The sequence below is a fragment of the Aptenodytes patagonicus genome, chromosome 4 (genome assembly GCF_965638725.1).
Source record: "Aptenodytes patagonicus chromosome 4, bAptPat1.pri.cur, whole genome shotgun sequence".
Classification (NCBI taxonomy): Eukaryota; Metazoa; Chordata; class Aves; order Sphenisciformes; family Spheniscidae; genus Aptenodytes; species Aptenodytes patagonicus.
The window spans coordinates 19111709-19126924 of record NC_134952.1 but is presented as its reverse complement, the minus strand read 5'-3'; the positions used below and the strand labels follow the sequence as shown (position 1 = coordinate 19126924).

General features: G+C 37.0%; 1 protein-coding gene across 11 annotated transcripts in view; it reads left to right on the top strand.

Moving 5' to 3' along the window:
• The window catches only part of KCNIP4 (potassium voltage-gated channel interacting protein 4), a 470545-nt gene that overhangs the window by 334326 nt on the left and 121003 nt on the right, over window positions 1–15216 (top strand). Inside the window, exon 1 of one of the 11 annotated variants that reach the window (XM_076336029.1) lies at window positions 3828–3848. The exons of the other annotated variants lie outside the window; for them this stretch is intronic. The gene's annotated coding sequence lies outside the window, so the exon portion shown is untranslated. Of the gene's footprint in view, window positions 1–3827; window positions 3849–15216 lie in introns of those variants that run through there. 11 annotated transcript variants of the gene reach the window in all.

Genomic DNA, 15216 nt, shown 5'->3' with positions numbered 1-15216 from the left:
CCACGTCCAGACCCCCCTCATTTCCCACTGCTCCTGTTGAGGGAGAAAAGCAATTCCCATTCCCAGTGGAACAGTGAATGACCTGGGAAAAGTGAAAAACTTCAAGGAGGAGAAGAGCAATATCATCTCCCAAATGGCTGGGCATTTGGGGTGGCGGCAGGTGAGGGGTGGTTGTGGGCAGGGGGAGAAGGGGGAACTGGGGTCTATGGGGACAGATAGATGTCAAGGAAACCATGAAATCTCTGTCTGGGACTCCCCTTTGTCCAAGAGAGCATACAGAGAAAACTATTTCATTCTGCCTATGTTTTCCACGCTCCCCTCCACTTATTTCTGAAATACAGCAGACCTATCAATATGCAAGTAGAAGGGAGTTTTCTCAGCTCTCTAATAGGTACAAAGACGCATCTGAATAAATGTCTGATTTAGGACTTCTCAGAAGTAGTCCATCCATTTGGGATTCTAAACACCAATCTCCGTTACAAGGGTGATCTGTAACAGAAGAGAAGAGGTACATCTTTCCATGCTTTACATCCTCTATCTTGGAATGCTCATAGCAGCATAAAATTCATAAAATAAGGAATTATCCTGTGTACAAGGAGGCTGTATCATTTTTATTTTGTACCACATTCACGCCATTACAACCTGTCAATGTAGGAGTATTCTTCAACTATTCTTTTTTTCAATATTGATGTGAAATTAGTATTGTCAATATATCTAAATAAAATAGTATTTGTAAATAACAGAATTCCTATCAGGGTGTGCAGCTTCTTTCTTTTCATTAGCAGTATCTCCTAATGGGTGTAGCTCAGGTCAGGTTCTGCTCCTGTCTGTCATGTCATTTACACCAATGGATGTGGCTTTTCTTTCACTTTTGTTTTCTCTTTAAAACTTTCAATACAATTCTTAAAACATGCAGAAAATATCTACCAAGTTAATGTCACAGCTGGTGAGGTTTGTTGTTAATTTTCTTTCTGAATCAAGTAAACCTGCTCTTGAACTTCAGAGGAATGAAACTCTTATCCAAAACATTTAGCAATGCCCTTTAATTCTGCTTCCTTCTGTAACATCAGTGCCACACATTGCTTATGCAAGCAATGAATACAGAAATGTAATTCCTTCTGGTAACTTTATGTATGTGTTCAAGTTTCACTGCCCTCAGTACATCTTGAGGACTTGGTGCTTCAGTGCTATCCTGGCTAAAGATGATGTCCCGAAGCAGAGTTAGTCTCATTATTTTAATAGAATGGTGAATATTAAATACTCTAATCTAAAACCAGTATGTGAATCTTTAGGTTCTTGTAGTGTTAAAATACTCAGTAATTCCATTTATCAAGTATAATAGTAAATCAGTGGGGACAAGGATTATGTAGAGTGCATATTAATTAGCATTGGTATAACTTGCTTTTGCAGTTCTACTATTAAGACAGCAATACCACACAATGGACTGTCAGAAGTACTGAAGTCCATGGTCATTTGGTCACATAATATCTAAAAAAATGAAAATCCTAAAACAAACTAACCACCCAAAGACGTATTTCCTAGCATGAGAAGTAGAGGAACTTCTGACACACAACTTCTGTCACTTTTTTTTTTTTTTTTAAACTTTTTGAAGTAACTGTGAATTTGCTTATTTTAGCTGATACAATTTAGCACTCTGAATTGCGGAAATCACTGGAAAGAAGTAAGCATCAGTATGCTCCACCTACCTGATTTATTGTCAGTACCTTCTAATAAATTATATTTCAGCATTTACTTCAAGGCAGAGTTAGCATAAGTGAGTTTCAGTGCATGAGACTGAGTCATGGTACCTGTTAGTGTTCTTGATCTAGAATAACAGTCTAATTTGTGCTACTTTTAAAAATCTTAACAAAGACATTAAAATCTTATGGATAGATGCCCCTTTTAGCATCAATAGAAATCTGTTACTTTTGTATTTTAAATCTACAAAGATTCAAAAATTGTAAGTAGAAAGTGTAATGTATCACCAAAAGAGATTTTTTTTAATATATATATTTCTTCATATGTTTTCTTAATATATTTTGGTTTATATTTCATATTCATTTGGAAAACAGAGAAAAACAACCTTTGAGAGAATAGGTTGAATAGATTACGAGAAAGTACCTATTTCAAAATACTTGACAGGGCTATAGCACTATTGGACTTGCTCATTTTTATGAATAGTAACTGGAACATGAGCCTGGATTTCAGTTATTCCAATATGAATGACTTTGACCCCAGATATCACTTGGTGCCATTCTTTACATTCAGGAGTGCTACAAACATTTTCTCTTGTGTGAATGTTCTATCTGTTGATGCTATCTTCCTCAACTGTGCATTGCTCTTGGCTCATTCATATAACACTGCTTATTGCCTTTATTGAGTGGGTATACTTCAATTGTTATATGGAATGAGAAATACTTAACTTTCATATTCTATTTATGCTATTTAAACAAAAGTTTGCAATGCCCAAATCATGCCAGAAGCCAGATAATCACTCCTACTGCTGCTGTATTTTCCCTTTTCCTTCCTATGAGCACATTTTTTCTTTTCTCTCTTATTTTTTGCATTTTCTGACTACCTGTCTTCAGTCATCTATTACTAACTGCCTGGTTCACTCTCACTGTGTATTAGCAATACAACTGCAAACCTGAAGCTAGTATTTCCTAATTTGTATTTAATGCTTGAAACAGCATAGCCTTAAAGGATCTGTTGGATATAACCTCATTATGATATTCTGTGTGCAAGAATAAAAGAGAAAAAAATAGCGGTTCTTTTTCCTATCAGTTATCTGAGTGATTATTAGCAGAAATACCATTCTCAGCACTAGTATTCAGCACAACAGCTTGATACATATAAAAGTAGCTTTCCTTATTATTAGCAGGTGGTGGTACTGATCAAAACTAATTTGCAGTTGCAGTACTTATCTAGCAGTATATACAAAATGGAAATGGCATAATATTATGACACAACTGCACTGCAGCTACCTTAGTAGAGATTAACATGTACAGAATAACATGTAAAACCACACTTTAGTTTCGTTTACTTTGCTTTATTAATTTGGAATAAACTAGACTAAGATAAAGCTTCTTAGAATTTTGTAACTTCATTAGAGACTTTCCAGCTTCCAAGCAAAGAGAAAACCTTACTTTCTTCTATTTCATATAGGAATGTTTCCATTTGAAGTAAGATTTTCGGGCTCTGTACTGCTGTCTCCTCTGTACAGAGCTATGGACACAACCAAAGCAGTGACAGATAAAATATGGCTGAGAAACCAACAGGTTTTTGTCTGTCTTTTTAGGCAGATTGATTCTTCTTTGTTGCAAAAACACCTTAAGAAAAAAACAGAGTTGATGTTATAGGAGGGTCAATACTTGTCCTCACTGGCAAATGGTACATTCTGGAGTCAGAGTTTATTCAGAAGAAAAATGGTAGCACATTACTGGGGGAGGGATGTGGGGGATGGAGATAACTCTCCTTATAAAGGTGGATCCTGAATTTCACCAAGGGCTTCTTTGCCCCTACATCTGCACTGCTAGTAAACATTGCTGACTCATTGTTGGCTGTATATATAGTCACATATGTATACCTGGAGTTTAATTAGACTGATTAAGTATTTGATGTGGGAGCTTGATGGGCTTGTTGTCTGGAGCAGAAACTTATTAACTCTGGTAACTTAGAAGCAAGGACTTTGTATTTTAATTTTGTTCTTTTACTTTAAGATTTTAATCAACTGTTCATTGCTGCAGCTACTGACAAAGGAGCAGTGACTATTGAAAGGGACGGGTGTACTTCACTAATACCTAGTAATTCCAGAAGGGTAAGCACCACCAACCTTTTTAAAAATAAAGGTAGGATCACCAAATATAATAAAGTTGCATAGTCTTCCTTGGTTTGAGCTAATCCTCCAGAGATTTTTACAGCTAAACTACTTGAATCTGGTTTTCTGCCTCACTTCTGTTTTCTTTTCCTTTCCTTCAGTCCAGTCTTGTAAAGCATAACCAGTTTGTCTTTGATAAGCAGCAGAAGTGAACCACAGAATTAAACAAAGCACAAGCAGAACTGCTGATGTGTCAGCAGTGGTATCTGGTGAGTCTGATGTGTCCACAAATGTACAGAATTGGAAATCGAAGTGTTTTTATCTGTTAGCAGAAAAAGGCTTTAATTGGGGGATCATGAGCTACTAACAGATAAAAATACAGTGGTGGTGGAAGGAAGAAGCAGCTGATCAGCAAGTACAATGAAGGTATCTTTTCCATTAAATTTAGAAGCAGATTGGTACTTGCTATTCATTATAAATTGGTTTGCAACTTGGGGGGAAAAATAAAAAGATTTAACAGATGTAGATAGTCACTCTTTTATAGACTGCTGGAGGCACAGCTAGAACGACTACAGCTGTGTGAGAAAGGCTGCTCTTAGTTCTCAAGGAAAATGAAAACAACAGATAAAAGACGGCAGATGGATGAAAGTGGCATAATATTTTATGGACCTAAGTTCCTGAGATATTTCAGTGTAATAACAATATAAATCTTCTTTGGTATTTATTCTGCAATTGGCTAGCATTCCAAAAATGAAAAATGTATTAACTTCTGTGTGTTAGTGTGTACAAACAGATTGCCAGTGATGCACAACAAGTATTTTGTGTTCATCTTATAAGTGTAGTTGTTGGTTAATATAGGTTAGATTTCTCTTCTCAAACATTCATGGTATATTTACTTGTATATTAAAGGTTATTGTGAAATAGAAAAATCTTTTCCTTGACTCTCCTATTAAATTGATCAGTAGTCCATGTGCAAACTTTGCTGATGTAGATGATGTTTTTTGGTTTTGGTTTTTTTGTTTTTTTTTTTTTTTTTACTTACAGGCATGACTGCAACATAGCCTTGGAAGGGAGCTAGAGCGACAGCCTCCATGTAAATGCAGATCTTGAGCGAAAGAGTGTGATTTCTTCCAGCTCTTTCTTGAACAGCTTCATGGCCAGTCGCAGCCCCTCAAGCCGCTCTCGCTCCCCAGGGAGCTGGCTTTGAGCACAGGCAGCTAAACTCCTGGGGTGGGGGAGGCACTGTGGCATATGCATCCTTGAATCAGAAATACCACATTACGGACCTGATGTTTTCTTCCACAAATTATTAAGTGTCCATCTTGAGACATGTTTTTTCTAGCTTTCCTAACTGGTTTGTCTCCTAAATGTTTGTCTGTTTGCTATGATATTGTGATCCAATCAGTTTATTTTACAAGTTTTTAAAAAGTATGCTAGCATAGATGGATGCATTTTTTTGTACATGCTCTTCCTGAGTCTCCTAAAAGTAGGCTTTAGATGACAGATATATATTTACCTACTGTCAGTCTACATCTTTAATATGTACTTCAGCTAGTGAAATAAAGTATTGCTTATAAATATCCTAGAGGGGGTTAGCTGAAGTACAGGAGTAGAGAAAGAAATGTAAAGGGTCTGCACAGGTTATCTAGTTCATTCCTTTCTAAAGGGAGTAAAAATTTACAATTCATTAATAGTTTGCGTTTTTTCGATGTCTTGAGTCTAACAGACTTAGCAGCCTGTTAACATATGTTTCTTTTTGTTGTGTAGATTTTGGTTTTGCTTAAGAAAAACAATCTTTCCCTCATTCATCTTCCTAAAGATGATGTTTTCAAACTTTAAACTTCTAATTCTAATTACAGTGTTATGATTTAAGGGTATTAGTAATTTTGCCCAAGGGCAAAAGGCTGGTTTTAACAAAGTAAGTCTTAGAACATACAATATTTTCATATTTTTAACAGAAATCACCAACAGAAATCACCAACTTTACCAGTGGACTATATAGGGTAGGGATTGATATATGTTGGTATATGCAGTGTCTGAGTTTTCTGAAGTATATTTCACGCCATATTTATGTATAGGAGCAATGTCTGTTTAAAGATTGACTTTTCTACATGTTAAAATTCAAACACTTGCACAGAAATGTTATTTGAATTGTACAGGGTGAGAAAAGGATAAACAACAAAAAAACCCTCCAAATTTGAAGCAAGAAATTCCTAAGACAATGTCTCCTTTAAAAAAACCAACTCATAAACTTGAAAAACTTTTCTTAGTATTAATTGTTCTCTTACTGCTGTGTTTGTGTCCTTTTGTACATCAGGTCATGATTCTGGATGAAAAATGATTTTCAACATTTATTTTACTGCTGGTCATTTGATAGCTCAGGGCACAAAATGAAAATAATAAGGTGAAAGCTAAACTCTCACTCAAAGTGTGAGTCACTTTTGAACTAAAAAGAGTATACTGTACCAAACCACTAGGGTCACTGCTCACCAATTGCTTCATGGAGCAATGTGCAGCTATGCCTTGGACCATGTGTCTAGCTTGAATCTCTCTTTATTCTTTGCAAAACAGCTCTTGATGCTTTTCAAAATGCTACAGATAACCCTAAAACATTAGACAATTATCCCCTGTAGTGAGTGGTGATACCCGCTTTTTCTTCTTTTGCTTCAGGAAAGCTGTATTGCACAGATTATTGAACCAACCATTAAGACCGTGGATAGGGCTGCAGCTGGGGTCTGGCGTCTGGATCTGGTACTCTGAGGGTGTCCACGACCCTCTTCTTCCCAGAAGTGGGCTAAAATTGCCCCTCCTGTCAAATACGGTCTGAGAACTTCTACTCACCCTTACTGCTTGTCAGCACAGGGCATAGTCTGCAGAATACCGATTTAACCACCAGGAAGCTTGGAAATGCAAAAATGAGCTGAACACCACTCCTCCACGCCTGGAGTACATTCATTTTGTTTTCACTGGAGATTGACGGTTCCAGAGAGGCTGAGGTTGTTGGGACTATTCCTTAACTTTTGTGTCTTGCTTTTTTTTAAACTTGCCTTTTGCTGATATGTGTTCCTGAAGAGTATAAAACCACCTTAGTTTTGTGTTAGCCTATCCTTTTATTCCTAATCTCCTTCAGAAACACCCTGTGTAAGTAGTACCTTGGAAAAAAGACAATATCTCGACTTCTTTATTTTTTAAGAAATTACATTTTTAAGAAAAACCTTGATAGATACATGTTTTTTTAAATTTAGTGATCCACAGAGAATGTCTTTCCGAGTAATCTAGTATGTACTGGGGTTTGGGATGGGGAGAAATTATTGCATTTGTTCAAACCGTTTAACTATTTTTGCATTTTTTCTCCATCTATACTAAAAAGCTTTATGGTTCTTAACTCACTAATACCACTGAGAAGCTTTGGAGATGAGAAATTCCCTTACTCTGCTAAATGGGAACCTCAGTTCAACAAATAAGGCAGCAAGTATTGTTTAACCTTTACTGCAGTTGCATTCCCTTTCCCTCCCCAAACAATTAAAAGTGAAAGAAAACAACCTTCTGGCAGTGAAGGAGAGAGACAGCCACTGCATTCTGTTAGTTTGTGACTTAGAGCAGATATTGTGTGTATATCTTTTGGTATGCTAGACAGTGTAATTCATTAGGAAGAAAAAATGTACTAGACCTGAGTTCACCAAGAGAATTTACCAGCTGGCTGAACCACCATATGCTATAAACTTAACTTCTTCCTACAGCCAGGATCCAAATCAGCAAATTTAAGGAATACCTTTCGGAGGCACTAATTCTATAAACATGTCCTGTATACTTATGTTAAGAAGTGTAAATCGGGATTAGTCTTAAAACACATTAAAAATACAAAGCTGGACTAAACTGTGTTTTTCCCCTACTGCATGCACGCATACAGGCTGTATATCTTGTTGAATCCCACACAGTAAGGAACGCTGTTGCTGCTTGGCTACTGCTTTTCTTCACATACATCTGGTATCACAGCAAGTTTTGACTTTGTCTTGCAATGTCTTTGTGCTGGCTATGTCAGTTAAAACCTGCCCAGGATTTGTTTCCTTGCTTGCCTGTTCTTTCACCATTAGAGTCTGGCTTTTGTCCTTCTCCTGAGCCTGCACAGGATTGCTAGTCTTGAACTACAACCGTGAGATCAGTACTCAAAAGTGAAATGAGAACTGTCTGCAAAGTATCTTGAGGACAAAGGCTCCACTTTCTTTTTTTTGTTGTTTTTTTTTGTCTTTTTGTTTTTGTCAAATTATTTTTTGTCTGACTTAACAAGCTGTGAAAGCTCACACAGTATCAGACAAGCACCAAAGCAAGTGCAGAAGGGACAACATGCTGGGGACAGAGCAACAAACTGTCAGACCTGTTCAGGCAGCCTTGGAACAGCCTAATTTTTCTCCAGTGTACCACAGAGTTGCTTCAGTGAAAGACAGCGTGTGTTACTGTCACTATTAGCAAAGAAAGATCTCTAAGAATAAGTTTGAAAATAAACATTACCAAAACAAGCATCAGTTGCAGTGAGGGAACGGGCTGAAGTCTTGGCGCACTCTTGGTACTCAACTGAAATACAAGTTCCTGAAAACTAAGGCCATACATGGGCATCTAATGTTGGGGGGAAAGGGGTGCTGAAATTTATTTGCTTTTGAGTAATAAACAAGACCAAATGTTGTTAAATATTTAATATTATTTTTATGAGGAGGATGTTAATGAAATTCTAAGGCTATGGCTGGCTGTCTTATCATACAATCTTGCTCATGACTAATTGAACTCTACCTAAAAACTAGTTACTAAATTTTTTTCCATATAACTGTTTTGCCTAATTAGAGTGAGTTCAGGAAAGAGCAGCGTGATTGGAAAGCTAGGGAAATTGCATCTGAGAAGATTAGAGAAATTAAAATTCATAACTTGGTGCACAGATTATCATTGGGGGGAAATGATTCCTTGAAGTATTAATGGCAGCAAAAATATTCTTGGTCTTAAAAATGGCTGAAAATGGCTTAAAAATCCAGCCAGCTCCAAATCGTGTTGTTTTAACAGGAGGAAGACATGCAGGTGTCTCATTTATGGAATTTGGGTATGGCCATGTGCATGTCAAGAAGCATGTGAAAATGAACTTCTCATGACTCACAAACCTGCTGTGAATAATGGAATAGCTGCTTATCTAAGCTGTAAGCGTGGGTAGTATAGAAGCTGCAGTAAACCCTGCAAAGCTACTAAAGAAGAAAAGATTTGATCCCTGCAGTAGCATAACACAGCCAGAAGTGGTGTTTAAAGTTTTGTTGGAGGTTCAAGAATAGTGCACTTCTGTATTTTGCTGCTTTCCTCATTTCAGCATCTACAAGAACCTCATGATGCTGCAGTTAGCTGGACATTATAATACTTCCTCAGGGAAGAGCTGTAACTTCCCTTTTACCTACTTAAGTGATAACAAGATATTGTAAGCTCATCGCTCCCTTCAGGGTTTGGTTTTATACTGCTGCTGCTTTCCAGAGCGCTAGAACAGCAAAACTGCTGGAGCAGATAATTTTTCATTGTGTTGCATGGATCCTCAAATATCACTGTAGGTTCCTGCATTGAGATAGGGCTCTAAGCCAAGAAAAAAACTGCATTAAGAGCTGAGAAACATCAAGTTATGCTATTTCTTCCAACCCCTTCCCCATAACTTTTTTTTTTCCTGTCTCTTTGTGAAAGAATGGGAGTCTAGCTCACAAAACCTTTAAATTTCCTGAACTATTAGTACTCTAACTTACACTTTTGATAGAGGAATTAGAAGGCTTTAGAAGCCTCTGAGATTCCCAATAGAGTGAAAGCTCTGAATTAAAAAAAAAAAAAAAAAAGCTCCTTTTCCTTTCAGTGTGGGGCTTATATGCATTTATATCCCTGTATCCTTGTTCAGTTCCCTTGGTTGCTACTTCTACCATTTCTTAGTAGTAAACCCATTCACTCTGGATAAATTTCAGGCCCTACACTGAAGAGAAAAAAAAAAAAAATTCTTCAGTGTCCAGAAGCAAGAAGAGACCTAAAAGGTTTATTTTCAAGTGTACTTGGAATTAGATTTAACTGTAAAATTATTGTCCATAAAAATTAATCAAATTGTATAACATGAAAAACTAGATCACCTGAAATAGGTTCTGCTCAGGGAAGGTAGTTCTGAAATGTTATTGGAAGGGGTTTAAATCACAGAATCACAGAATGGTTGAGGTGGGAGGGACCTCTGGAGGTCATCTGGTCCAACAGCCCTGCTCAAGCAGGGCCACCTAGAGCCAGTTCTCCAGCACTGTGTCCAGTTGGCTTTTGAATATCTCTAAGGAGGCAGACTCCACAGCCTCTATGGACAACCTGTGCCAGTGTTCAGTCACCCTCACAGTGAAACAGTGTTTCCTGATGGTGAGAAGGAACCTCCTGTGTTTCAGTTTGTGTCCATGGCCTCTGGTCCTGTTACTGGGCACCACTGAGAAGAGCCTGGCTCCGTCTTCCTTGCTGCTTCCCTTTCAGGTATTGTTATATATTGATAAGACCCCCCCGAGCCTTCTATTCTCCAGGCTGAACAGTCCCAGCTCTCTCAGCCTCTCTCCATTGGAGAGACGCTCCAGTCCCTTAGACACCTTTGTGGCCCTTCTCTGGACTCTGTCCAATATGTCCATGTCTCCCATGTGCTGGGAACTGGGCACAGTAACCCAGGTGTGGCCTTATCTAATGAGGCATCTTTTTTTTTTTTTGTCAGTGAAAAAAAAATAAAAAAGACATGCTTCAGAAGCCGTTAATAAATCAAACAGTAATACATAATCAAATGCTATGGACTCATTTTGAATATTGCATAATTCTGAATGGTAACCACATGTTGCAGATCTGTAGTCAAATCTCTGCATATGTCATATATAGTCCAAGTCTTATTATATATGCCTAAGGGACAAGATCGTGATTAGAGGGGTTTTTTAGTTATGTTTCTTGAATGTGCTGCAGCCATGTAATATGGATTAATTTATTGTAGCTCATCTTTATAGGACAGATACGCTCATCTTTTAACAAGTACATCAAATGGAGAAATATGTCAGCCACTTCAGACTTCAGTTATAATACTTTCCTGTTGCTATGGAAAAATACAGTGCTTCACCTTTCTGAAAGCCAAGGAGAGAAATAGAACATTTGTTGTACATGGGTTATTTTATATCGGAGAAAGACAGATGCATCACAAGAAAAGAGCTGCACAGTAGCGATGTTCTTTTGATCATGTTTAATAATACATTTTTTTTCTTTAGTTTAGTTGCTAACCATTTGTTGGGCCATGGGGAGCCAGACGCACCAGTTTTGAAATAGAGGTGTTGCACAGAATAGGTTGAGGATTTTAAATTGATAGATGGTTGGTTTGGAGGTTGGGATGGTGAATATTCCTGTTGGTTACTAGAATGTTAGCTTTTATTACTAGCATACACGCTTCATTTGTTTTCACATTCATCACAGCAGAAAACACCTGTCCCTTTCTTTAGGAACTCATCTGAGGTCATCTAACTGCACAGTCCATAAAAACGTAGCTTCCTAGATGTATGGGCAAGCGTAAGTGGATGTATTCATAATTCGGCTAACAGAAAATGACTGAATGTGGAACTGTGAATGCTGCTACTCTGTCCCATCATTTCTACGAGCTTGATCTGTAGGCCTCTCGGTAGTTCCTTGTTTGTATAAATAAAATGGTTGGTAATGGTGTCCTCTTGCTTCAATGTATAATTACAAAAATAGTAGTGAAAGAAGAAAATCAGCAGGTCAGACACCGTTATTACTGTGTTCTTTCCAAATGTGAAAAGACTGAAGAAGAGGAGGGCGTGCAGGAAAAAAATTGTTTTTTATAAGCAGGAAAAGCACTTCTTACGTGTAATGTTAGTCAAAGGAAGCGTAGGTCAAAGATTTACTCAGATAATACCTCAAAAGAAGGGGTGGGAATTAAAGATGTACAGGTGAGGCACGCTTTGGGCTTGAGCTTTCTTAAAAATACTCTTTGCACTCCCATTCAAGTAGTTCAATGGCCAGAGAAACAACAATCATCTAATTTTAGAGCCAATCTACAGCAAGCTTTTTTGGGGCAAGTTTACTTTTACTGATGATTCTCTGCTGGTTAGGTTAACCCAGTCTGAGCTTTATGATAACACAGCTGTATTATAGCTAATAAAGTAGTTGGGTTTGACTGGCCCCTGGTAGTTCCATTATACTGCATTTCTCCTGTGTAGACATACATTTATGCTTACAAACTTGGTAGTGGCGATTCCTGCTTGATCAAGTACAATTTCATATAAAAAGAAAAACAGGTCTGTAGGCTGAAGACATAGTCACATAATTTAGAGATAATTTCGTTTGTCAAAAAAGCCAGTGGGCTTTGCAGTGAAACAAACCAGAATTTGATTACTTACTATTACTAAATGTAATTTAACCTTGTTTAGGAAAGAGATAGCCCCTCTGTAATGCTTTGCTCTAAAGCTTAATAAATTAAAATGCTACTGTTACTCCCATAGCCGTGCTGTTTAATTTACATTCCACTTGCACACTAGCTATTTTAAGCATAATTGTATAACATGCTATATCAATTAATTTTATAGAAAAATGAAACCACCTGTAGCTGTTATGTCATTGGGGAAGTTGGTAATGGCTGTCTTGCGGGATTCTTTTCGACTCTTGTTTTCAGATCAGTAATGGCAGCAGTCCTTTGATTTAGATCAAAGCAAAAACAAAAGCTTTTTAGGAGCAAGTGAGAGTCAGAAGGTGCAAATGAAGAGGAAAAAAAGTGATAAAAGCCCATACCATAGCTTAGAACCAGACTACTAAAATGAGGAAATCAACTTTATACTACTATAGCTGCAATATTATTTTAGTGTAATTTACTTGGATGTCATATTTTCTCCCTTGATTACAAACCAGTGAATCTTATCTTGCCTGTACAGGTGTTGATTTTTTTTCTTTCTCAGCCTATATTCACTTCCAGTCATTAAAGAACTAGGGCACTTAGTGTAAATATTGAAGATGATATATGAAGCCTGAAAAATTTAATCTTGGGTAATTACACTCTACCTAGCTCTAGTGAAAGTTTCCCTGCAATTTCAGTTGAATAAGTAATCTGCTAGTGCAATATTGTGCACTTCAGCAGCTGCAGCTCTGACGAGACGAACAAAATGATTCCACAAGTTAGTCTCATTTTTCTAAGCATTTTATGAAAATTACACGATGTTCTATGATTAGCTCTAGCAGCCTACGCAGGAGGTGTTGCATTAAAAAAATATGAATTGTTTTACCCTGAGAATAATTCTTGAAAGGATATGCATAAATTTATTGCTTGTCCTGGTTCACTAGATGCTTTCTAGTAGACATAGTTTACTTCTGCAGATCTAAGAAACTTTTCTGTGTAGAAAACTGTAGATTATTGCCTGTGAGCTGATTTCTTACTGGCTAACTAATAGGAGGGTTAAGGTCATTATCCACCAGATAACTTTCCTAATAAGCTCAGATCTGGCATGAACAAGAAGCTGAAGCTTAGCAGTTCATCTGACCTGTACATAGGTGCCCTTTCTGTGTTTATTTGACAATTTCTTTCTCTTCTGGCTGACTGACATTTCCCTCTGGAAAAAGAGAGTACAGAAAGAAGGGCAGCTAATTAATACTTCCAAATTTTGTTTCCCTTTTCAGCTACATTGGGGGAAAATATCAAATAGAGTCTAATGAACTATTACTGCTAGCCAATTAAGATCCCCCCTTCCCTTGTAAATTAGTTACAACACTGGGCAGATTTCATCACTTAGGAAAGCAGTATGATTCAAGTCAATTAATAATAATACATCCTTGCCTTGACACTGTTCAATTTTGATCAGCCCCATTCTACAATAAACAACAGCAAATCCAGAATGTCTGCACAGAAGAGAAATGAAAATCTTTATAAGTATGAAGAGATTTCTCTTTGAGAAAAGCCTGAGAAGACTGATACTGTTTACAAGCAGATGTTAAAAACGAAATACAGTGGAAAGACATAAAACACTTCAAAGTATTTGGGATCAGGTAGGCATTCATATTTCTCTACTCTCATGTACAAAAGTCAAAAGAAATTGAAAAGAGGAAGAGTTTATAAATTATAGTGAAAACTTCTTGTAAACATTAAAATAAAAATTCTTTATGAAAACTAAAGCAATTAAAAGAAAAATACACACTTCATTTTACTGTCCTAATTACAGTGACAGGTTATAGTTAAAAACCTAAAAGTGTACTGGAATTAAACTAGTTTACCAATGTATATAAAAAAAAGTGTGATTATACCAGATAATTTTGAAAGAACTGTGTAATCATATAAAATTATAGGGAAATTTTATACCCTAATACACTAATCATAGAATTATTATTTAGCTATTTTTAGGATTTCAGAATGGTTTATTCCTTAATTGTTCAATTAATAGCATCCTACATGTTACTCTCAAGCACTTGCTACTTCTTGTGATGCATTAAATTAGGTGGAATATTGTTTGTTCTGAAATGGCAGATCATCTCTGCTTTTAGTCAACTTTGAAATTACTAAAATTCAATTTCCCATATCTAAGCTTTATAAATAATATTTCTGAGTATTTTTTTCTTCTTCCAAGAAGTAGGGGGAAATTGTAGGTATTCTACAAGCATACAGCAATCAGATCTAAAATTTACTTAGCACGTAATACACTGTCATATTTAAGGTGTCTTTTTTATATTAATTGCATTCCATACATAAATCACTCTATTTACAATGGTTAGAGTAGCCAGTAATTACTTGGGATTGTTTGTGGACAAATGTAAGGACTCCAGAATGGGATTGTTCTTGTAGACCCCACTAATTTTGGCAGATCTACTCTGTCCAGTTCAGAACTCACTTAAGATCTGTGCTTCCAGAGATAAGATGTATCTCCTACAGCACTCCAACGCAGGTTTCTCTTGTCTATTTACTTAGGAGAGGAAAAAACATACTTTTTATGCTTGCACAACTAATCAGCAGCAGGAAAGAATTGGGAGGAGCAGGTCCACGGCCATGAACAACTCCACTCCATCCTTTGAGGAACGCCATGACTTGCCATGCATCTGCACACGCTGCAGCCTTACGCTGCAGCATATACTCCCCTTACTTTGTGGAGGGGCAAATCAGCCTAATGATGTGTTTTTGTGTGCATGTTTATTGCTAATTCAGGAGTGCTCTGTATTGGAGTTTAGTACTAACATGGTTATGCTTTCCCATAATTAACGGTTCAGTAAACCCACAGGGTGATAGTGCCTGAGTTTCCAGCAAACAGTAAAGGTTCTGCTTCGAATCTTTGTGGAGAGGAATTTACAGCAAGTGGAAGATGCACTGTTTAGATGGGATAGCTTCATAACAATGCTAGCACTTCCCTCCC